This window comes from Ceratotherium simum, chromosome 1, assembly GCF_057802395.1.
Source record: "Ceratotherium simum simum isolate JZ-2026a chromosome 1, ASM5780239v1, whole genome shotgun sequence".
NCBI classification, from domain to species: domain Eukaryota; kingdom Metazoa; phylum Chordata; class Mammalia; order Perissodactyla; family Rhinocerotidae; genus Ceratotherium; species Ceratotherium simum.
The window spans coordinates 16,200,100-16,223,573 of record NC_141900.1 but is presented as its reverse complement, the minus strand read 5'-3'; positions in this window follow the sequence as shown (position 1 = coordinate 16,223,573).

Here is a 23,474-nt window from a genome sequence, read left to right as displayed (position 1 = left end):
CCAAAAAACCAACTTGAGGGTACAGAATCTTGAAGTAGTTATATAGGGCCAGTGGGCTATGGAGGAAGGGGTCAGGAATGCTGACCATCTGGAGTTGCAGACCGGTCGTCGCCACACTAGGCCTTACAGCTGTCATCGATGTTGGATAGCAGTATAGAATTTCTGCTATCTATCTATCAAACCAGCCAAGTCTGGTTTGGTCTATAACATTTCTACACGTACTTGACAATCAAGTTGATCTTTTAGCTTCAAAAGTGATCCCATGCCCAGTTCTGAGATAATTGAGTTCTCCTACTTGATATGTAATTTTATATAATATCTCAGCTTCACATCTGAACCACACTAGGATTTTGAGTAGGCCAGTATTAAAGCTGCACCTCCAAATTATTTACAATGCCTTGAATTTTGAAGGAAAATAGCAATATTTCCAAAAAATTCTGTTAAAAAATTTATTGATTATTTTCAGAAATGCTATTCTATTAAACTTATCAAGTAAATGCACTTATCAGAATTTTCTTTCACTGTAGAAAATGTTCACCAAAAGCCCATTTTATTTTGAAATTTCATTTGAAGTTTAAGCATGACTGAGAATGCACCGTATTTTGACTCTCAATGTCTCCCCCAAAATTTGTAGCTACCCTATAAGGCTGCTCAGCTGTTTTAGAGCTCCACTATTTTCCTTGTTTCACCTGCTGAATAAAGTATATATATAATTGGGGTAATGTTAAATGTCACAGTTCCAGAGTCACTTGCAGACATAATGTCAGAATATATAACAAAACATCACAATTTACAAAGGCATGTCACCTGAATGCTGGAATGTTAGTTGATTATACATTTAGTGTTAATCTAATGTTGGGAATTATATATATTAAAAACTCTTTCCAATTTGATTTCCAATTGACACACAAATGCTTTACTACTATTCTCTTTGGGCTAGTTTGGAGTTAAATTATTCAATGGGTAATTTCTTAAGGAAGGAAGAATTAGATTTCTTATTTGAGAGGAAAAGAAGAAAAATTCTCCACAAGTGCTGCCTGTATAGCAAAGCTCCTGATTTTTATACGAAATCAGTAAGTAATCAATGATGAGTCTTTTACTCATGCTATAAATATAATTAGAACATAATGTGCTTATTTTAATTTTAAATATCTTGCTTTTAGTGTAAATGATATTTTATAGATTATTTTATAGAAATAGTTATATTATTTCTATAAAATGATTATTTTATAGAAATAATCTATAGAATATAATCTATATTTCTCCAAGCTTATACTTTGTAATTTAAAAAGCATGTTAAATAAAACAAGATTAATTTTTTAATCACACATTATATTTACATAATTTTAGTCATTAGTCAATATATTAGAGCATATAATTCTCATCTTAGGCACTTCTGTTTCTTCATAGGAATACTTCTGATTGGTTATACTAATGAAAGTGAAAATCAAATGATGAATTGAAAAATTTCTGTATGAAAACACACTATTCTTTCCTTACCTAGATTCTTTAAGTTTCATTCTTTTCAGTATAAAATGAAGCTTGAATTTCCATAACTTTCTCAACGTGATAGTTAACTGAGCATTAGTCAGTGTACTTGTGTATATATGGTTACTGCCTATATTTTAAATAATTATATTGCATGTTTTTTCTTTAAACATTCTTTTTAAAACTTATTAACAGTATTTCTTATGGTCAAAATCATTTTCACAATGCACAGAATGGAAATCAGGTTAAAAAATAAATAAAGCTTTCTAATTCATTTATATACATTCATCTGCATAATCAAATAGCACATTTGAGTGAAATCGCCTGAGTTGTTTATATTTTATTAAGATGTAATAGTATGAATTCTGCATAAATTTACCAAATGTCAACTACATTTTTCATTGAAAGTATAATATCTCAAATCTACATATTGATATTGATTTGTCTTCTCTAATTTCTTCTTTTATCAAATAAATACTTATAGCTATTTCATATTTAACTATGTATTTCAAATTTATGACAAATTTCTCCTATAATTGATTTTACATCTTGACCATTTTCTGTATGAATTTAAACTTTTTTCTGATAAATATGAGCATGAAGCCCAAAGTTGTTGGCTATAACAACTTTTACAGCCAATAAATGTTGGTGATAGAGATAATATCAATTAAAATAAAGGATTAAGATTTAAAGCACATTGAACCACAATAACACAAAAACCAAACACATTTTAATCTCATTTTTGTTGCCAAGGGAGGGAAAAGTCTGCTACAGAGAAACAAATACCTCTAAATTTATTTTTTGTGTGTGAGTGGACAGTAAGATAACTTTCCATTGGGGCAGTTAGAGGTACAGCTGAATCCTCTGGAGAGTTGCTGCTGTGTCAATGTTACAGGATGCAAACAACTCTCCATACTGCATACAATTGTCCCTTCACATTTGAATTGGGGGAACATGTATCTAAAACCTATTATGTGTTACACAATGTGCCAAGTACTTTATTCCACTATTTCATTCAATTCTCATACAATTCCTGCTGGATACATACTGTAATCCCATTTTATGGATTAGGAAACTGAGGCCAGAGAATACTCACCCAAGTGCACATAGGCAGAACATAAGTGGTGGATCCAGGTCAGCCTGACTCCAAAGCCCAGGCTCTTTGACAACACCCTCTCACCGTTAGAAAGGAAATGTGTCAACTCAAGAAACTTACCTGTAATCATAAACTTTGGCCATGGGACAAACACTTTGATGATAATTACGTACTTTATACTTGAGACCTTTAGATAAATCCATACGTACACAAAGCAAGATCCTATTGCAATATTTGCACTGTTTATGCTGCTCTTTCTCGTAAGGATTTGTTTTAAAATCTCTCCTAAGATTTCTACAACCAACACCCATTCTTATTTTTCCTAAACATTCTTAACTGTTATTACATTTAATTGCTTCTTGCCTTCCCCCATTACCTTGAAAAATTCCATTTTTCTGATGCCTACCTGTGACAACTTTTGTTCCATGACTAAGGAGTTTTGTATAACAATTCCACAGTGATCAACCTGTATCAAAAACTTTAGACCAATTTAGCTTCTCTGAGTTCTTCAGATCCTAGGGAACTATGATGGTCTGAGACTCAAGAGACCAGGGTTCTGGTCCTAGCATTTTGCTCACAACAAGTTCTGCGGCTGAGAAATCAAGTAAAGGAGAGGCTTTGATGCTTTTTTTATTTGAAAACAATGATGTTGGTGTAAATCAATTCAAGATCCCTACCAGAGCTGAAGTGAGACCAAAATGAAACAAGATCTGAAAAGTGATTTGACTAAAAATGCTATAGAAATAGAGATTTTAATCATTATTATGGTCATTATTATCATTATCGTTACTCTTAACTATTGGTTTGTGACGATTGTGTGCTCCAACAAGACATTTTAATCTCATGGGACCAAACCTTGCCCTTACTAATAGGAATTCAGTATTTTAGGATGGTAATTAGATCATGGCAATTAAGCGTGAAGACATGTTCCTTCATTTGCATTCCACTTTGCTCTAATATGCCTGGAATTCTCAAAGCCACAAACAAGAAACATGCCTTTCACACACACAATTAATAGGGAATCATTGTCTTGTCTTATCCACTGCATTCCCAGTGTTAAGAAATCTAAGGAAACGTTGGCTAAATCCTAATAACAGTATGGAACTGCTTCACTCATATTGTCCAAAACAAATGGCTCTTTTCCCTAATGAACAGCACAATCTATTTACATTCCAGGTTTTCACCAGAAATTTCAGCCTCAACTGACGTCTTTCCAGCTTATGAGGAAAGTTCAGCTTGAAACTCCTGGCAGTGGGCCTTCAAGGCAGAATGACTACAGAGATGGCAGGATGCCTGTCCTCAAATCCTCCTATTGTCATGTTAGACACTAAATGTCACCTGCCTGACCACACTGCTGAGGGTCACCATCTGTGGAGGACACTTAATGTTATGATGCCCATAGCATTGGTGCAGTGGAGGGATAAAATGGGTTTGCTGAAAGACCATTTATTCCATCTTAAAATGGATGTTAAAGGCAATGTCCACTCTTTTACTTCCCTTTTCTCATAAAGGACTCATGCATTGAAGTCCTTTTCTAATTTTATAGTGGGAAAAATATATCCTATTTGAAAATTTGGTGTGTTTCATTGCATCAGTTAATGAAAAGTATGCCTTCCACTACATTTTTCCTCCTACATTTGAGCATAAAATTTGACCCTGTGCTTGCTTCTTGCTAGTTAATCATAGGCCTTTTTTCTTCTACTTTCCTTAGTGGTTTTGATCTTCTACTTGTATTTCATACGCAACTGTACAGGCATACCTCGGACATATGGCAGGCTCGGTTCAAGGCGACAGCAATAAAACAAATATCACAGTAAAGCAAGTCACACAATATTTTTGGTTTCTCAGTGCATATAAAAGTTATGTTTAGACTATACTGTAGTCTATTAAGTGTGTGATCACATTAGGTCTAAAAAAACAACGTACATACTTTCATTAAAGAATACTTTATTGCTTAAGAATGTTAACGATCTGAGCCTTCTGCGAGTCGTCATCTTTTTGCCGGTGGAGAGTCTTACTTCGATGTTGATGGCTCCTGATTGATCAGGGTGGTGATTGCTGAGGGTTGTGGTGTCTGTGGCAATTTCTTAAAATAAGGCAATAATGAAGTTTCCTGCATCGATTGACTCTTCACGCACAATTCCTCTTTAGTATATGACGCTGTTTGATAGCATTTTACCTACAGTAGAACTTCTTTCAAAGTTGAAGTTAATCCTGCCACTGCTTCATTAACTAATTTTATGTAATATCCTAAATCCTTGGTTGTCATTTCAACAATCTTCAAAGCATCTTCACTAGAACTAGATCCCATCTCAAGAAACCAGTTTCTTTGCTCATCCATAAGAAGGAGGCCCTCATCCGTTAAAATTTTATCATGAGATAGAGCAATTCAGTCACATCTTCAGGCTCACTTCTAATTCTAGTTCTCGTGCTGTTTCCACCACGTCTGCAGTTATTTCCTCCACTAAAATCTCGAACCCCTCAAAGTCATCCATGAGGGCTGGAATCAACCTCTTCCAAACTCCCATTAATGTTGATATTTTCACCACTTTCAATGAATCACAAATGCTCTTAATGGCATCTAGAATGGTGAATCCTTTCTAGAAAGTTTTCAACTTACTTTGTCCAGATCAGTCAGAGGAATCACCATCTATGGTAGCTATAGCCTTATGAAATGTATTTCTTAAATTATAAGACTTGAGTCTTATTAACAAGTCAAAATTGGTCCTTGACCCATGGAGTAAAAAATGGATGTTGTGTTAGCTGGCATGAAAACAACACGAATCTCATTGTACATCTCAATCAGAGCTCTTGGGTGACCAGATGTATTATCAATGAGCAATAATACTTTGAAAGGAATCTTTGCTTCTGAGCAGTAGGTCTCAATAGGGGGCTTAAAATATTCAGTAAACCATCTTGTAAACAGGTGTGCTGTCACCCAGGTTATGTTCTTTCATTTATATAGCATAGGCAGAGTAGATTTAACATAATTCTTAAGGGCCCAAAATTTTCAGAATGGTAAGTGAGCATAAAGTCATCAGCTGCATTAGCCCCTAACAAGAGAGTCAGCCCGTCCTTTGAAGCTTTGAAGCCAGGTATTGACTTCTCCTCTCTGACTATGAAGTTCTAAATGGCATCTTCTTGTAACATAAGGCTGTTTCACCTACATTGAAAATCTGCTGTTTAGTGTAGCCACCTTCACGTATTAGCTTAGCTAGATCTTCGGGATAATTGCTGCTGTTTCTACATCAGCACTTGTGGCTCCACCATGTACTTTTATGTTATGGAGACGTCTACTCTCCTTAAACCCCATGAACCAACCTCTGTTAGTTTCAAACTCTTCCTCTGCAGGCTTCATCACTTCAATTCTCTTTCATAGAATTGAAGAGAGCTAGGGGCTTAATCTGGATTAGGCTTTGGCTTAAGGGAACGTTGTGGCTGTTTTGATCTTCTATATAGATCGCTAAAACTTTCTCCATATCGGCAAAAAGGCTGTTTTACTTTCTTATCATTCATGTGTTCACTGGAGTAGCACTTTTCATTTCCCTCAAGAACTTTCCCTTTGCAGTCACAACTTGGCTAACTGGCGCAAGAGGCCTAGCTTTTAGCCTATCTCGGCTTTCAATACACCTTCCTCACTAAGCTTACTCATTTCAAGCTTTTAATTTAAAGTAAGAGACATGCAACTCTTCCTCTCATTTGAACACTTAGAGGTCATTGTAGCACTATTAATTGGCCTAACATCAATATTGTTGTGTCTCAGGGACTAGGGAGGCCAGAGGAGAGGGAGAGAGATTGGGGCACAGCAGGTGGATCAGTCAGAACACACACAACATTTATTGTTATGTTCATCATCTTATATGGGCACGGTTCATGGCAACTCAAAACAATTACAACAGGATTATCAAAGATCACTGATCACAGATGACCATAACAAATATAATAATAATGAAAAAGTTTGAAATATTGCAAGAATTACCAAAATGTGACACAGAGAAACAAAGTGATCAAATGCTATTGGAAAAATTGTGCCAATAGACTTGCTTGACCCAGGTTTGCCGCAAACTTTCGGTTTTTAAAAAATGCAATATCTGCAAAGTGCAGTTAGGCAGAGCACAATAAAATGGGGTATGCCTGTGCTTGTGTATTTGATTTTAGGTCTTATCAAATAGATTTTGGAAAAGGCAGTTGAAATAAATGACAAATAATTTGTGCATTATAGCTTGTTTCTTTTTCTGCCCTGGCGATTGATAGTTTAGTGAGGTCTAACTTGAATATGACATGAGAGGTGGGAGAATATCTTCGCAAATCCTAGCTCTGTGGTATAGACACCAAACATGCAGAATTCAAACAGACAAAGTGCCAGAACCTTTCTTTCTCAAGATTATCTCTCACAAAATAGGGGTCGCCTTATGTTTCAGTCCTCGTGCAACCTTTCATATTGAAAGATGCTCTTCTAATACTTTGATGTGATCATAAAGTACTACTTGGACAAGATCTCACCTGAAATGAACTCAATTAATGCTAGTTTTGGAGCTAGCACTTGTGAAAGAAAATAAAGAAATTTAACATGGATTTGGTAAATATTACTTGGGAATAAAGCTCTACAGTTTAGCTTATGTTGCACATTTATAGAATAACAGAATAAATGAAAAAAAATGCTTTCCTTTTATTTTACAAATGGATAATTGTCTCTTTAGATAAAATATCCAGTGACATCATCCTATGGGGATCCCAGAACAGACACTCAGACCCTGAGATGACCTAGAATGTTGCTCTAAGATAGATGTTTCCGATGCAGGTGAAGAGTCTGAACAAATTTTTTTTTTTTTTTTTTTAGTTTTATTTATTTATTTTGTGTGAGGAAGATCAGCCCTGAGCTAACATCCATGCTAATCCTCCTCTTTTCACTGAGGAAGACTGGCTCTGAGCTAACATCTATTGCCAATCCTCCTCCTTTTTTTTTCCCCCAAAGCCCCAGTAGATAGTTGTATGTCGTAGTTGCACATCCTTCTAGTTGCTGCATGTGGGACGCGGCCTCAGCATGGGTGGAGAAGCTATGCGTCGGTGTGTGCCCGGGATCCGAACCGGGCAGCCAGTAGCAGAGCGAGTACACTTAACCGCTAAGCCATGGGGCTGGCCCTGAACAAAATTTTTAATGAAATTTGAGGGCAAAGAAAGCAATTATTTCTCAACTGATATATGTATTGATATAATTTTTAACTTTTTAGCTATAATCCAATTAAGAAATTAAATACTATAAGTGGATTTTTGACTTTTATCTATATCATTATAAATTTATATATTCAATTTTCAAAAGCCCCTCTGTTTTTACTTCCAGATATTTCTAGTGGAAAGTGAGAGATCAGGCTAATAATATTTGAGATTATTCTTATTATATTCTAATCATTTAAAGAAGCAGATAATAATTAGTCTTATAAATTGAAAGTTTTTTCTAATTATTGACCAGTTGTTCTAATGTGACCTGGAGACTAGAGAGTAACTAATATAGTTATCTGTATCCCTCATTTCCTAAGAATTCCAATGGTGGTAATTTTAATTCTGGAGAATTGACATTTTTATCACTGACCATGTTGGTAATTTCCAAATTTAATTTCATTTAATACTCACACCATCCACTTCAGATGGTTGTTGCATAGATAGAATCAATGGATGGAAATATATTAAACTGTTAACAGTGATACATGTCAATACGAAATTTTAATTTCTCTTTATTTTTTGTGTATTCTAATTTTTTTCATAACAGTCAAGTATTATTTTTATAATTTTAGTAGAGCAAGAATGAGTGAATAAAAATTTATCTACAAAGAATGGTTATACAGAAATGATAGACCCAGAATCAAAGGCCATACTTTTCCCTGCACCACACTCTCCTAAAAAAACATTTTTCAGGACTGTCATGAATTATATCTCTGTCACCATTAGTTAATTTGATTGCTACAATTTACATTGAATATGTGGTCAGTTTGGACTAAAAAGACCAGAAAGTTGCTTTTCGATTTATGAATTCTATGTTTATATGATGGCAACCACTAAGCAAACAAAAATATATAATTTCTTTCATTTTTTCAATGTCTTATCTACTCTACGAAAATTCTTTGAAAACTTTCATTTCAATGGATCTAGTAGGCTAAGAATATCCTTGTAAGATGTTCTCCCTCATTCTGACAAAATTTCATCATTAAGGCTAATGAGGATTGAAAAACTTTACTGGACTGAATTTAGAAAAAAAATAAACCCAGTTTATGACATTCTTGAATATGGTTGCCCAGTTGAATATTTTAATACTTGATGTTAATCATCCTCTGATCAAATGACAGGTTTAGCAATTTTTTTTTTCATTTTTTTCCCATTGGTTATTTTTGGAATCAATTAGATAAAATATCTAAACATCATTACAAGTCTTTCAATGCAGAAATACCAAATGTATCTAATGCCTCCACCCCTTAGGGACTCAGAATTATTCTAACAGGTTAACTCCTTGTGAATATCCTCCTTGCTAGGTCAGGCAGAGAATGGTCCCCAAGGACCTGGATGGAGTTAGAACACCTATCCACTAGACTAGAAGCTGTGGGGATGTTGGGACTTCTGTGTCTTGTTCACCCTTTTATCTATAGTATCCAGCACAGAAACTGTCTCTAATGAACGTTCCCTGACAGAAGGAATGAGCAAATGAGGATGTAAAACCATGCAGCCTGTTTTCCTGGACTTTGGAGCTGAAATGGCTTATGGAGCTTACAAATTCCCTTAAACTGGCCCATCTCTAGGCAATATAACAAGGTTGTGATAGCATAAATTTTGACTTATCTCAGCCTACCTCCAAGAAACTAGTGTAAAAAGAAGTGAGATTTATCTATGTTCTGTAGTCATTTACTTTAAGAATTAATGTTTTGTGCTGCTGTTAGGGATGAGAAGGAAACCAATAATATAGGTTTTGCAGGTTATTGTGAGAAAGGAACACTATATTTTATCTCAAAATATAAAGAAGAGGTAATTAATAAAACAGTCTCTCTCTTAAAAGACTATTTACAAGAAAAGTATCTTGAACCAATAAGTTATTGCCAATTGTTTACAGATATGGTCCAAAAAATATCTTAAGTTCTAGCTGGAGTTGATCATTGTGTGTGTGTGTATTCTAAAAGTAGAATTTCAATCTGCTTACAAGCAGGGAAGCGAACAAACCATTTACAAAGTAGTTTTGTTTTCATATATAGTGACCAGTAGCTGCAAAATTGCAGTTCATACGCTGAGGCCAAGTATGTGGCAGTCAGATAACAGTGATTCTAAACATTTTTCTAAAAAGCATCTATCAGTTGTTCATTACTAGGGTAAAAATAGAAAAAAGTTACTTACTAGAGGGAGTAACTATGAGCTTAGTCCCTTTTCCAAATATCTTGATTCAGTTTGATCTGTCACACTGGTTACAACTTCCACAAAACCTCAACGTTCTCCTAAGCTTCATGATGTAACTAGCAGTTAAAAAACTGTGCACTGGCAACTTGATCTTCTGGGTTCCTTTGGATGTCCTTGAATGTAAGTTTTGGGGCATCAAATATTTTATAAGTATTCCTCAGATAAACTGACCCAAACATCTGTTTTCCAACAAGGCACTAATCATTGATTTAAAATGGAAAAAACAAGAGTAGAAAAAGAAAAGATCAGACTCAACTGTTCAACCAACTACTTTTCTAAGTTATTAGGAAAAGTATTCAGAGAATTAAGACTTTTTTTCATTTCCAGGTGTTCAATTGTGTTGAAATTGCTCAGAGTTTGCATCCAAGGAAAGACCTCTTTGTTCTCACAAATACCAGGGCTACTTCGTTAGCAATTTGGTAATGCATTTCTGAATGGAAGAAACTCTTCAGTAACAGAAATGGAAATATGTCAACACATATACACTTAAGAAATGTGAACAAACCTCCATTTTCAATAAAGCCACTTTTATTATTTGGCAATATGATTCTTTACCTGGCAATGCCAAACGAGAAAATAATTTCTGTGATGACTTTACTTTTCCTGGAATAAAAGAAGAGATTTGTAGAATTCTATCTCCTATGAAATAAGAGATTCCTTATTTAAAGTAAAATCTGAAATCATATCAAGCATCTTTTTGGACCACAATGGTATGAAATTAGAAATTAACTACAAGAAGAAAGCTGGAAAAGTCACAAATATGTGGAGACTAAAAATCATGCTACTGAATACCTATTGGATCAATGAAGAAATCAAGGAGTAATAAAAAAAACACCTAAAGACAAATGAAAATGAAGCACAACATACCAAAATCTATGAGATATAACAGAAGTGGTACCAAGATGAAAGTTTATAGCAATACAGGCCTAACTTAAAAACAAGCAAAATCTCAAATAAATACTCTTAATATTATGCCTAAAGGAACTAGAAAAAGAAGTATAAATAAAGCTCAAAATCAGTAGAAGGAAGGAAATAATAAAAATCAGAGTGGAAATAAATGAAATAGAGACTAAAAAGAAAATAGAAAGGATCAATGAAACTCAGAGCTGGTTCTTTGAAACTATAAAACAAATTGATAAATCTTTACTAGGGTCACTAAGGGAAATAGAGAGAAAGCTCAAATAAATAAAATTAGAAATGAAAGAGGAGAAATTATAATGGATACAACAGAAATACAAAGGATTATAAGAGAATACTGTGCAAAACTATATGCCAATAAAATGGATGACCTAGAAGAAATGGATAAATTCCCAGAATCATACAACCTTTCAAAACCGAATCAAGAACAAATAGAGACTCTGAATAGACCAATCACTTGCAAGGAGACTGAAACAGAAATCAAAAAGTCCCAAAATAAAAAATTCCAGGACCAGAACACTTCTCTGGTGAATTCTGCCAAATATTCAAATAAGATTTAATACCTATCCTTCTCAAACTTTTCCAAAAACTTGAATAGAAGGGGATGCTTCCTAACTTAATTTACAAGCTCAAAATTATGTTGATACCAAAACTAGAAAAGGATGACACAAAAAAGAAAATTATAGGTCAATATCACTAATGAACACAGATGCAAAAACTGTCAATAAAATATTAGCAAATTGAATACAACAATATATTAAAAGGACCATACACCAGAACCAAATGGGATTTCTTCCAAGGATGCAAGGTTGGTTCAACATCCACAAATCAACCAACGTGATATAACACATTAACAAAATGAAGAATAAAAATCACATGATCATCTCAATAGATGCAGAGAAAGCATTTGACAAGATTCAGCATCCATTTATGATAAAAACCATCAATAAAATGGAATAGAAGGAAAATACCTCAACGTAACAAAGGCCAAGTAAGACAAACACACAGCTAACACCATACTCAACCGTGAAAACCTGAAAACTATCCCTGAAGAACATGAACAAGACAATGATGCCCACTTTTGCCACTCGTATTCAACACAGTATTGGAAATCCTAGCGAGAGCAACTAGGCAAGAAAAGGAAATAAATGGTACCCAAATTGGAAAGGAAGAAGTAAAACAGTCACTATTTGTGGATGACATGATTTTATATATAGAAAACCCTAAAGAAGCCACTAAAAAACTATTAGAAGTAATAAATGTAAACAGTAAATTTGTAGGGTTCAAAATCAACATACAAAAGTCAGTTGTATTTCTATACACTAACAGTGAACTAGCAGAAAGAGAAATCCAGACTATAATTCTATTTACAATCACAACAAAAAGAATAAAATACCTCGGAATAAATTTAACCAAGAAGGTTGTGAAAGATCTATACACTGAAAACTACAAGACAGTGTTGAAAGAAATTGGATAAGACACAAAGAAATGGAAAGATATTCTGTGCTCATGTATTGGAACAATTCACACACTTAAAACGCCCATATTTCCTAAAGTAATCTACAGATTCAACGCAATCCCAATCAGGATCCCAATGACATTCTTCACGGAAATAGAACAAAGAATCCTAAAATTTATATGGAGCAACAAAAGACACCAAATAGCCAAAGCAATCCTGAGAAAAAAGAACAAAGCTGGATGTATCACACTCGTGAATTCAAAATATACGTCAGGGGTCAGCCAGGTGGCATAGTGGTTAAGTTTGCACATTCCGCTTCAGTTGCCAGGTTTTTGCGGGTTTAGATCCCGGGCACAGACTGATGCACGACTTATCAGGCCACGCTGTGGCAGCATCCCAAATAAAGTAGAGGAAGATGGGCACAGATGTTAGCCCAGGGCCAATCTTCCCCAGCAAAAAGAGGAGGATTGGCGACAGATGTTAGCTCGGGGCTAACCTTCCTCACACACACACACAAAATATATATATGTACAACAAACCTATACTAATCAAAACATCATGGTACTGCCATAAAACAGCCTCACAGATCAACGGAACAGAATTGAGTGTCCAGAAATTAAACCGCTCATCTGTGGACAGCTAATCTTCGACAAAAGAGCCAAGAACATACAAAGAAGAAAGGAAAGTCTCTTCAATAAATGGTGTTGGGAAAACTGGGCAGCCACATGCAAAGGAACGAAAATAGGCCATTATCTTACACCATATGCAAAAATTAACTTAAAGTGGATTAAAAACTCAAATGTAAGACTTGAAACCATAAAACCCCTACAAAAAAACATAGGCAGTACACTCTTTGACATCAGTCTTAGCAGTATCTTTTCAAATACTATGTCACCTCAGGCAAGGGAAACAAAAGAAAAAATAAACAAATGGGACTACATCAAACTAAAAAGCTTCTTCACAGCAAAGGAAACCATTAACAAATTGAGAAGACAACACATCAACTGGGAGAAAATATTTGCAAACCATGTATCTGATGGATGGACCTTGTGGGTAATATGCTAAGTAAAATAATTCAGAGAAAGACAAATACCACATGATTTCACTCATATGTGGAAGATAAATAATTGCATAGATAAGAAGAACAAATTGGTAGTTACCAGAGGGGAAAGGGTTGGGGGGAGGGCAAAAGGCGTAAAGGGGCACAGATATATGGTGACAGAAGGAAGCTAGACTTTTGGTGGTAAACATAATGCAGTCTATACAGAAGTCGAAATATAATGATGTACACCTGAAATTAACACAATGTTATAGACCAATGTGACCTCAATAAAATAATAAATATTTTAAAAAATAAAAAAATAAATCTCAGTAAATGGCAAAAGGAAAAAAGAACCGAGCATTTTTACTGCTATTTTTCATACTTTTTATCTGTATTTCATCGTGGAAAAGAGATATTCAAGCCCAATAAACAGTCTGAGCACTCCGAGCACCCTGAGCATGCACATTGTCTCTACTCGGCAGACGGCATCAGTAGGAATCAGTAAAGAAAACAGATTTTGTTTTGTAAAAAAGACAAAAGTTGTTAGAGAAATGAGGAGAAAAAATGGTCAAGACAGAGCCCATTACAAGCCTTTCTAATCGCCAAATTTCACTTGTGGTCTCTAAGTGGTCAATAGTACACAGATCTAGTTTTAATATTATGAAATGTGTGAATTTTTTTTAAAATAAAATTAAAAAGTCATAAATGTTTTCTACCAGACAGTTTGAGGACTACAGAAATGACATAGAGAAAAATAGTCAGGATCCCAGCATCCAGAGATGACCACTCCAATGTTGTGCCCTTTCCTCCAAACCCCTTCTCTAGGCTGAAAAAAAGAGCCCCCAAAACAAAACAGTCAACGTAGATTTCACGGAGCCCTCCCAATTTTTTCAATTGTCATTTTTACAAGACGACTCCTAGGTTACAGACATCGCTTTCCCACAGTACTAGGATGCGTGGGTGATAGACATGTTATATGAAAACAGTGATTTTGAAGAATTTCTTGGATTTTCTTCAGCATTCATTAGATCATATAATGTTGCTTCTATAACTCAGAGTCATTGTGTCTCACCCACTTCAGGTCTGAAGGAAAATAAGTTGAGCCAAAATTATCAAGATCTTTCAGGCATCTAAGTACACAAAATCCCCCACCTACTAGGTAATGTGAGCACCTCAATAATAATCAAAATATTCATCCCACTTCAACAGCCATTACTTGAGTCCCCACTATATTCGGTGTTGTACATTCTGGTAAGATGCTTTCAGTGTTTCTACGAATCAGCAATTTAAACCACCATTCAACTGGCAAATGTTCACTTAGGACAGCGCTGGTTTCCTCTGGCTGGTTTGCCTTTGGTGAGCGTGGTCAAAGTGTCCTTGGGGAAGCTCACCTCCACCTAAAGGAGCAGGTCAGCAGGAGGAAATGACTCCAAACATGGACTTGTTTGTCCTCCATTAGAAGTTATTTGCTCTGAGCACAAGGCCACTGTCCTCCCCACTGTGTGTAAGTGAAGACGACTATGGAACTATGATTGAAAACTTAGATTTAAATTGACTTGGGATGACTACTCATGAGAGTCTCTTCATATCTGGTTAATCTCTCTTTAAACTGTGACAGTCAGCCACACTATGACAGATGTGGAGCTAAGCCCTGGTACACAAAGATATGTGGGTCATGTGTATGTGTGTATGTGTGTGCATGCTCCTGTATGTAAACATACCCTAGTTATTGTTTTCTTTGTTTTTTATCAGCCAACACTTACTGTCTCTCACACTGTGCCATGCATTGGACCAAACCCTCAGTGTGCACCATCTCAGGAACCCTCACAACAACCATGAGGAAACTACAAGGACCTGTGTTACAGGTGAGGAAATGGGCTAGAGAAGCCATCGGCCTGACACACAGCTAGTCAATGTCAGAGCCCAGGTCACACCTGGATCTCTCTGTACAAGAGGCCTAGGTCCTAACCACTTTGCTCTACCTTATATGCAGCCAGATAGTGGCAGCCCGGCAGGAGAAAGGGCTCCACGGGAGCAACCTGCAGCCTTGACAGAGCAGAGGAGATCTGTAATGTCTGCTGTGACAGCGCCTGGCTCAGAGGAGTTAGTCAAACACTTACTGTTGGGTGAATGGAATCTTAAGCCAGAAAATGAACTATCCTCAAACTCCAATCCAAAGTAGACTTTGATTTGGACTCATTAAGCTGTTTGTAAGAACTGACGAAACTGGACTTTGTTGATGACTGAATCACTAAACAATCAATGAAGTACAAGTCTAGCCATTTGCCTGATAACTGGATCTCAAGCCAATCTATGAAGTACAAGCCTAGCCTTACCTTGTCTAGCACCAATGACCACTTCTTTAAGACAACTTACCTCATTTTCTTCCCTTTTTTCCATAAAAACCCTGAGGCCTTCTCCTGTAATTGGAATACCACTGGGTTTCTAGCTAAATCTAGGCTCCCTGAGTTGCAATTCTTTCATCTCAAATAAACGCGTTGCCCTTAAACTGGTTTCTGTTTTTATAGGTTGACAACTCCTACAGAGAATGAGATGGGGATATGGAGCCAGGTCTGGCTGGAGACAAACCTCATGCTTCATTTACCCCTTGATACTAATAGAGCAATGAGTGTGCTGCTGGCTTGGGAGGGAGGGACAAACACAGAACAGCAATCCCTGCCAGAAACCCACGCCCACCATCTGAGTTGCATTGGACCGTTTCACTCAGAGGTCCCTTTAGAAGGAGATTTTAAATGCCCTAAAATAACATGATAGCTCTGTAGTCTGGGGCAAGTTATGTCACCTACTTTTCCTCCTCTATAAGAAGGGACCTCACAAGGTTGCCTGGAGAGTAAACAGGACAGTGTGAGCAAAGCATGTAGCCCAGTCTCAGATGCGTAGACCTGCTCAGGAAATGGTGGGATTATTGTTTCACCTGGAAACTGGAGAGGGTGCAATAGATGATCTCTGGGGTCCACATAAAGTAGAAATTATAGAGAATCTCAGTTTTGGAGAATCAGGGGTGTGTGTGTGTGTGTGGTCAAAACTAGAAGCCTAAATTGAACCAAGGGAGAGGGAGGACCAGGGGACTGTACTAGGTCCCCCTGTTCCAGCACCATATCCTCAGAAATGGTAAGACAGGGCATTGGGAAGGATCAGAGAGGAATGCATCTGAAATGAAGCTTTGAAAAAATAAAGGTAGCCTTGATTTCCATCTGAAAGGAAGGCTCCTTTCCAGTTACGCTAATTATATGCAGGGCCTCCTGGGTATAGTTATGCTAGTTAGTTATGCTAATTATACCCTGATGGCCAAGAGGAGGAAGCAGATGGAAAGGGAACTTGGACTGGGGAAGAAGTTGTGGTTTCTTCAGCACCTAGTACGAGACCCAGTTCCTGAGCTCCTCTTCTATAGTAAAAAACTGAAAGTCAGACTTTCTCACCTATAACCAAAATTCAAGGCTCAAGTGTCCCTAGATGTAGGCTTTTGGGTTGTTCTGAGTTGGTTAGGTGTTGGACAAACTTAAAACTACTAGAATACTTTGCTAAAAGAATCTTCCAGGGCTATCATTTATACCTTCTGCAGATGTCCAGCCCATTTGTGGTAAAATGTTAAGTGGAAAAGAAAGTGACAATTGTGGTGACGTATGCATAGCAAAAAGACAGGTGGAAAGACTCTCAATATAGATGGTGAGCATTTGGGTGGTGAGAAATTGGGTAAACTGTTTTCTTACTATTTTTCTCTATTTACTAGATTAAAACATTACTTTGGGGGACAAAATTCACAACCATCTACAGTTTTATGAAAAAAATTTTATTTTATTTCACATTGTCAACATTCAAAACTATGTCTCTCAATAATTATAACCATTTTTGTTCAATTACTGCTCAAATTTAAGGGTCAACAAAAGTTGACGACAGCCAGCCATAGATTTTAATAAAGTCTGTCTCCAAGCTGCAGCCAAATACTCTTTTCAGTGTGTCCAATCACAAAAATAATACAATTTAGTAATGAGACTGATACCTTTATTCAAGGGAAGACAATGCATGGACTGGGGAGTCCAGCGCCTCACGGGCAGTGGAGCCCTCTTCCCAGGGTTTTGGGCGAGAGGAGATCTCCGGAGCCGGAGAAGCAGCAAGGCAGAAACAGGGCAGGACTAGCTGGGAGCTCAGCGATTTCCTTAGAAGGCCAGCAGGTCAGTCGGGGAATAAGGAAAGAGTACTGTGCTTAAGGTGATTGGCTGGGGTTGCATATCTGACCTTATTGAGAACAGGGAGATCATTACAGATTCTTGGCAGGTGGGGACTGGCTGGCTGGATAGACTGCGTTTCTGGTCAAGCGCAGCATTTACAGGGCCAGGAAAGTCATCCAGGTTTCAGGTTGCTGACCTGACACCCTGGGCAGGAACAGCTCCATCTTGGGCCTAGAAGGTAATTTCAGCAGGTGACAATTGTTTTCCTTTCCTCTACTTCTCTTCCTGCTGTGGTGTGTCTGTGCTCTTCTCTAAGGGGAACTGAAAGGTTATACTCGTCTAAAAGAGACACATGTTTAAAAAGTAATACAGGAAAACTCTTGGACAGGACACAGTCAAAGAGTAGCCAGGGCTTTCCCTCTCAGCCCTCCTGTGGGGTTGGAGGGTCCTCATCAAGACCCCACTAGTCTCCAGGAAAAGAGAAATAGGTGTTGCTTGAGGAAGCAGGACTTCCTCTCATCCCGGGTCTTCCTGCTGCTGCCAGGAATGAACCTGCTCTGATGGAAGCAGACCTCAGCCAGCCTGGGGGCAGTGGGTGCGGGAGAGCAGATCCAGACTCAGGCAGATGGGTGAGCAGAGTTCCAGGTACTGAAGTTCGGACCTTTTATTGTCACCTCTGAGACCCTGGCGTACTTTATCTGCCCCAGGACAGTGCTCTTCTGACCATCACAGAATCGGAGAACTATTCTAATCTGACTTCTTCATTTGAGCCAGATGGAATCAATTAGATGTACCCATGTGGACAATCAGTGAAATGGACAAGCCTGAAAAACCAAAAAGAAGAAAGCCATTGAGATATTTTAATGAGAGGACTGTGGGTACAACTTTCTTTCTTTTATTTCTGATTTACATCTTTTAACACTGTGTGTTGAGTAAATATTTATTTTTTTAAAAATTATTTGTCTTTTATTAGAATTAGTAACCTCATTTTTAAAACCAAGTCATAGGTTTGCTAAGGAAACTTAGACACTTGAAGATGAAAGAGGAACCCTTTCTACCAGAAGCCTCACTGTTTCTCATTTTTAATGATGAGAAAACAGCTCCCAAAACGCAGGTGAGTCCTTCAATCTTACAGGACCGTGAGCAGCTGGGGCAGGATCAGAACACCCACTCCCTCTGTTCTAGTGTGCGCACCTTTCATACAATGAACCTGTCATCTCTAATTCAACAACTTCATCCAGAGCACCCAGGACACGTCAGGTGTGGGGCCAGGCCCTTTCACAACAGTAACCTCATGTTTATAACCAGTGAAGGTAATGAAACTCTAGGAGGCGCACATCTATTCTCTGTCAACAGGTGGTGAAAGTCAGGCTTCCTGGACGTTGCTCACAAAGGTCTCTTTAAAAAGATGATCTAGCACAAAAATTATCAGGTTTGTGGGTACTTACTTTTAAAGAACATGAAAAGACACCATCAAGTGTCCATTTATAAGCGCAGAAGTAATTCAGAGAATGAAACAAAGGTGTACTATAAAGGGATTAGGAGAATTTGGTTTGAAGAAAAAAAAGAAGACATTGAGTATGATTCGTCTTAGGGGTGTGTGCAAGTCAGGAAATAGGAAGAATTGAGAGTGAAGTGTGTTATTGGCATTGGTGCTGGTGGTCCTGCAGTTTCCAAAGCAGGTGCATAAGACGCTACATTGGTGTGCGGGAAGAAAGTGGTAGAACTACTATTTGTATCTGTTTTTATCACATATTTGTAAATTGTTTATATTTTTGTATGTTTGGTAATATGAATAATACATTTTTACCATAGTTCATATGACTTATTACTTAATAAATAAGTAAATTTACATATAGTGGGGGTTTATCCCTGCGTAAAATAAAGACAAGAAAATTTGGGGGAAAAAAAAGCAAGAATTATCACAAAGCTATACTAATTAGAATACTGAGTTCCTGGCACAGGAATAGACAAAATAGGGATTTGGCCCCATTTGTAAAGGTGAAGTTGTGCACACACAGTGACTCCATCTCTAGCTGTATCCTTAGAGAAACTGTCACATGGAAGTGGACACACACAGTGGAAAAGCAGAGAAAGCGCAGAAAGGGCTGTGTGAGCCTATGGAAACTTAGTTATCTCAGGGGTGGCAATGAAAAACAGTGGGAGAAAAGAGGGATTAGTCAATAATTTGGGGAGAAAGCAGATCTCTGCATTCAGGTTCCTACCTTACCCCCATACACAAAAATTCAATTCAAAGCAGATCAAAGAAATAAATGTGCAGAGCAAAGCCTTAACACTATTAGAAAAAGAAAATAAGAATACTTTCATGCTTCCAGGTAAGGAATAAACTTTCATAAAGCTGCAAAATAGTTAAAATACATGGTCCCTGGTGCGGGAGAGCAAGTTAGAGCTGGTTCACTTTGTCTATAATCCTTCTTGCCTGAGGTCACAGAACTGAGAAGGAACTGAAGTTTCCACTAGTGGCTCTGGTGGAATTATCGTGGAGACATGTGATGAGCTGTTAGAGCTGAAGCATCCAGGGTGCCATAAGAGAGGAGGGGTTTGTGTGTTGGGAGGAAGCCCATGAGCACCTTTCTAGAATGCATTCTTGTGTCAGGCTGGGAACCAGCCCATTTCAGAGGGAAATATGTCACTCTAGCTATTATCAGTAAGATAGCAATTTTTAGAAATTAATCTGAATAAGACACAGTGTTGAGGTCACTGAAAAATACACATTTTCAGCTTTCAGCCTAAGATTCTGATATATTTTGTTGGATGTTAGCCATAACCTGCACTTTTATTCAAACTGCCCAGGTGCTTCTGATGCAGGTGGTCCATGGACCACAGTTTGAGAAACACTGTTCTAGGGGCTTAAACTCTAAGCTACAGTAAAGGTGAAGAGTTCTGGTAGAAAGTTGGAGGATCCGATACACAAGAGACTATACACACTTGAATCCAGAATTTTTGTACACCCAAAATGTCCCTTAATTTTAATGACTGAGAAAAAAACAATCTGATAAGACTCATTCCAGGTTAGGACTCTGCTGTGTCAATGTTAGGGAATTGGGTGGAAAGGAGTTTTACTTGTTTAAGACAGAACAGTTCTGGCTGTGGCTGACCTTCAAAAGAAGGTGTGACTAATATACAATATTAGCATCTCTACAACAGTCACTTTATTCCAACACTTTCACTGTATCAACAGGGCCATGGTTGGTTATGGTGAGGGAAATAACAGTTATTTCCAAAAGATAAATCAGATTCTAGCTTGAGGTCTTCATGAAGTGCAAAGTTTTCATTCCATCGTTTCTCATTCTCCTGAGTAATGCATGGGCTCCTTTTCCAGCCATTTTTTCTAGATAAATGATTCAGTACCACAAACCTTCCCATATTGCTCTCCCAAATGTCTCCCCTAACACCTCAACTCTAGGTGACCTTGTCTGTCACAAGAAGCAAATTAAATTGGATTCCAGCAGCTACTAGGAGAGCTGAAAGAATATACTGTCTGCCAGACTGCTTGCCTAAGGCCTGGATATGGGAGATTCATCTCTAGGAAAGTCCTATGGCTCACTGGGGGAGGGGAGAGGCCAGTGGGATATAAGGGTGTGGGTTGGGCAAGGAGCTCAGGGTCTCTCTTTGTTCAGAGCACAGTGTCGTCAGGGCAGGAAGGGAGGCAGGGGCTGGTCTAGCCTGTGTGCCAAGGCTGCTCTTGGCAGCCACAAGCAAAATTTTTAGTGCAGTGCAGGGGAGGTCTGAATCACTGTGCCTCTCCCAGGCAGCACAGTAATACACACCAGAATCGCTTTCTTCCAGATTTTGAAGTAAAAATGTACAGGTCCTCCCGGAGCTTTTGTAAGCTTGGTATTTCCCTGAACTGAATCCCGAGTCCACCACAAACTTTGAGCTGGAGAAATCGTAGTAGAGAAGGCGTTGTGGGGCCATCCCCTCCTGGTATCGGTACCAGTGAATGTAGTCTCTGCTTTGTTTAATATCACAAGGGATGGCAACAGATGACCCAGCCTGTCTGGTGACTGCCATCTGTATTCCTTCCAAGTGGGAAGGTACTTGAGCGGCTGCAATGGGAAAAAAAAAAGTAATGAGAAAGAAGTAATAGGAATTCCTTAGTGTGGCCTCCCATTGACCAAAAAAAGAAAAATCCCATGAGCATCTAGGCAGCACACTCACCAGGAGCCAGGAATGCTAGAAGGAGGGCTAGAGCCCGCAGCATGCCTTCCTCCTTGGGCCTCAGAAGGAAAGGGAGAGATGACGGGAGGAGCAGAGCACCCTCTCAGAACTCCAGTCCCGCTCAGAAGACAGTGAGCCCAGGACACGAGGCAGGGAGTTAGAGCTGCTTCTGGACAGTGTCCCAGGCAGGGCAGTGACTGAGGGGCTCTCCTAGAAGACCACCAGGCTGATCACCCAGAGGGGGCGGTGCTGGGGGAGGACGGGGGAGGAGCCCTGCCTCTCTGCCCACCCATTTCTTGAGAGCCCTCCTGTGGCAGGCTGAGAGCAGGCCCTCTCCAGAAGAGGAGAGGCCAGGAGCCCTGAGAGCCCAGGACAGAGGGAGGGACCATCTGGAGCCCACGGGGTGGGCAGGAGAAGCACGGATGAAGCTGGCCTGTCCCCTAGTGCAGGGAGCAGTCCTGAGTCGGGGAACTGCCCTGCCACTCAGGGTTTCCATGTTCACGCTGCTGCCGTGGGCTTGTCCTGCGATGCAGCGTCTTTATTCTTGCCCTGAACCCCCTTCCTTTTCACATCTGTGAGTCAACCTGGAGGCACCAACAGCAAAGCTGATAAGGATTGAACTTGCTGTATTAAAAGAAATTAGGCTCAGTTATGTTGGTCGACATTTGACTCTCCTCAAAGTCAAATGGATGTGTGTGTGTGTGTGTATGTGTCTGTGTCTGTGTGTGTGTATGTATGTCTGGTGTGTGCATGTGTGTGTCTGTGTTTTTGAGTGCCTGTGGCCTGTGTGTGTGTGTCTGTGTCTGTGTGTGTGTGTGTCTGTGTGTGTCAAGTCAGTTTGGTAGAGGATTTCTGTTCATCCTCAAGTAAAAACGCCCCCTCACGCAGATTTGCCAGATTTTGTGAAAAGTAAAAATTGCAGGGTGCTAGGCAATATCTGGGACACACTTGAACTAAAAAGCATTTGTTGTTCATCTGCAATTCAGATTTCCTCCGGTATCCTGTGTTTTATTAGGCGGGCTTCCCCTCAGGAAGTGTACCCACATCTGGGATTTACTTGGATTCACAGATGGGTAGATAGGTGATCAAACAAGAAGAGTGAAATTACGGGAGAATTGAAGTGGTGCACACAGATTCTCACCCCCCACTTTTATAAATGGACTTGGGTACATGTTTACAGTATTCACAGTAGAATGTAGACACAGCCCCTCCCCATCATTGTTCTGGCCTCTCTCTCAGGTGATTCCTCTTCTCCTGTCCTAGCAGACAGCTGGGAATGACAGAGGGAGGGAACTCGGGCTGTTCTTCCTTTTGCCTCAGGGACCCCATGTGCAGGGACATGAGGGGTCGCAGCAGCAGCTCTGCAAGAGAACATTCCAGGTCGCTATGCAGGAAGAAAGCTCAATGCCTCAGAGTCCCAGAACATCCTTGCTGGACAGAGTCATGGTTACAGCTCAGAAAGGAGAAAATGCCATCACACCAGAGTGGAAAGAAAATTCTTTAAAATGTAAGGAAAGAAAGTACTCCACCAGAATGTAAAAAGAGCTATCAACTACAATAATGAAAAGAGGGCACTCTTGGTGCTAGAGTATGTTCATGGAACATAATGTACCCTGACAGAGAGAGAGATCTCGAAAGGAAGAAAGAGAGACAGTGAAAGAGAGA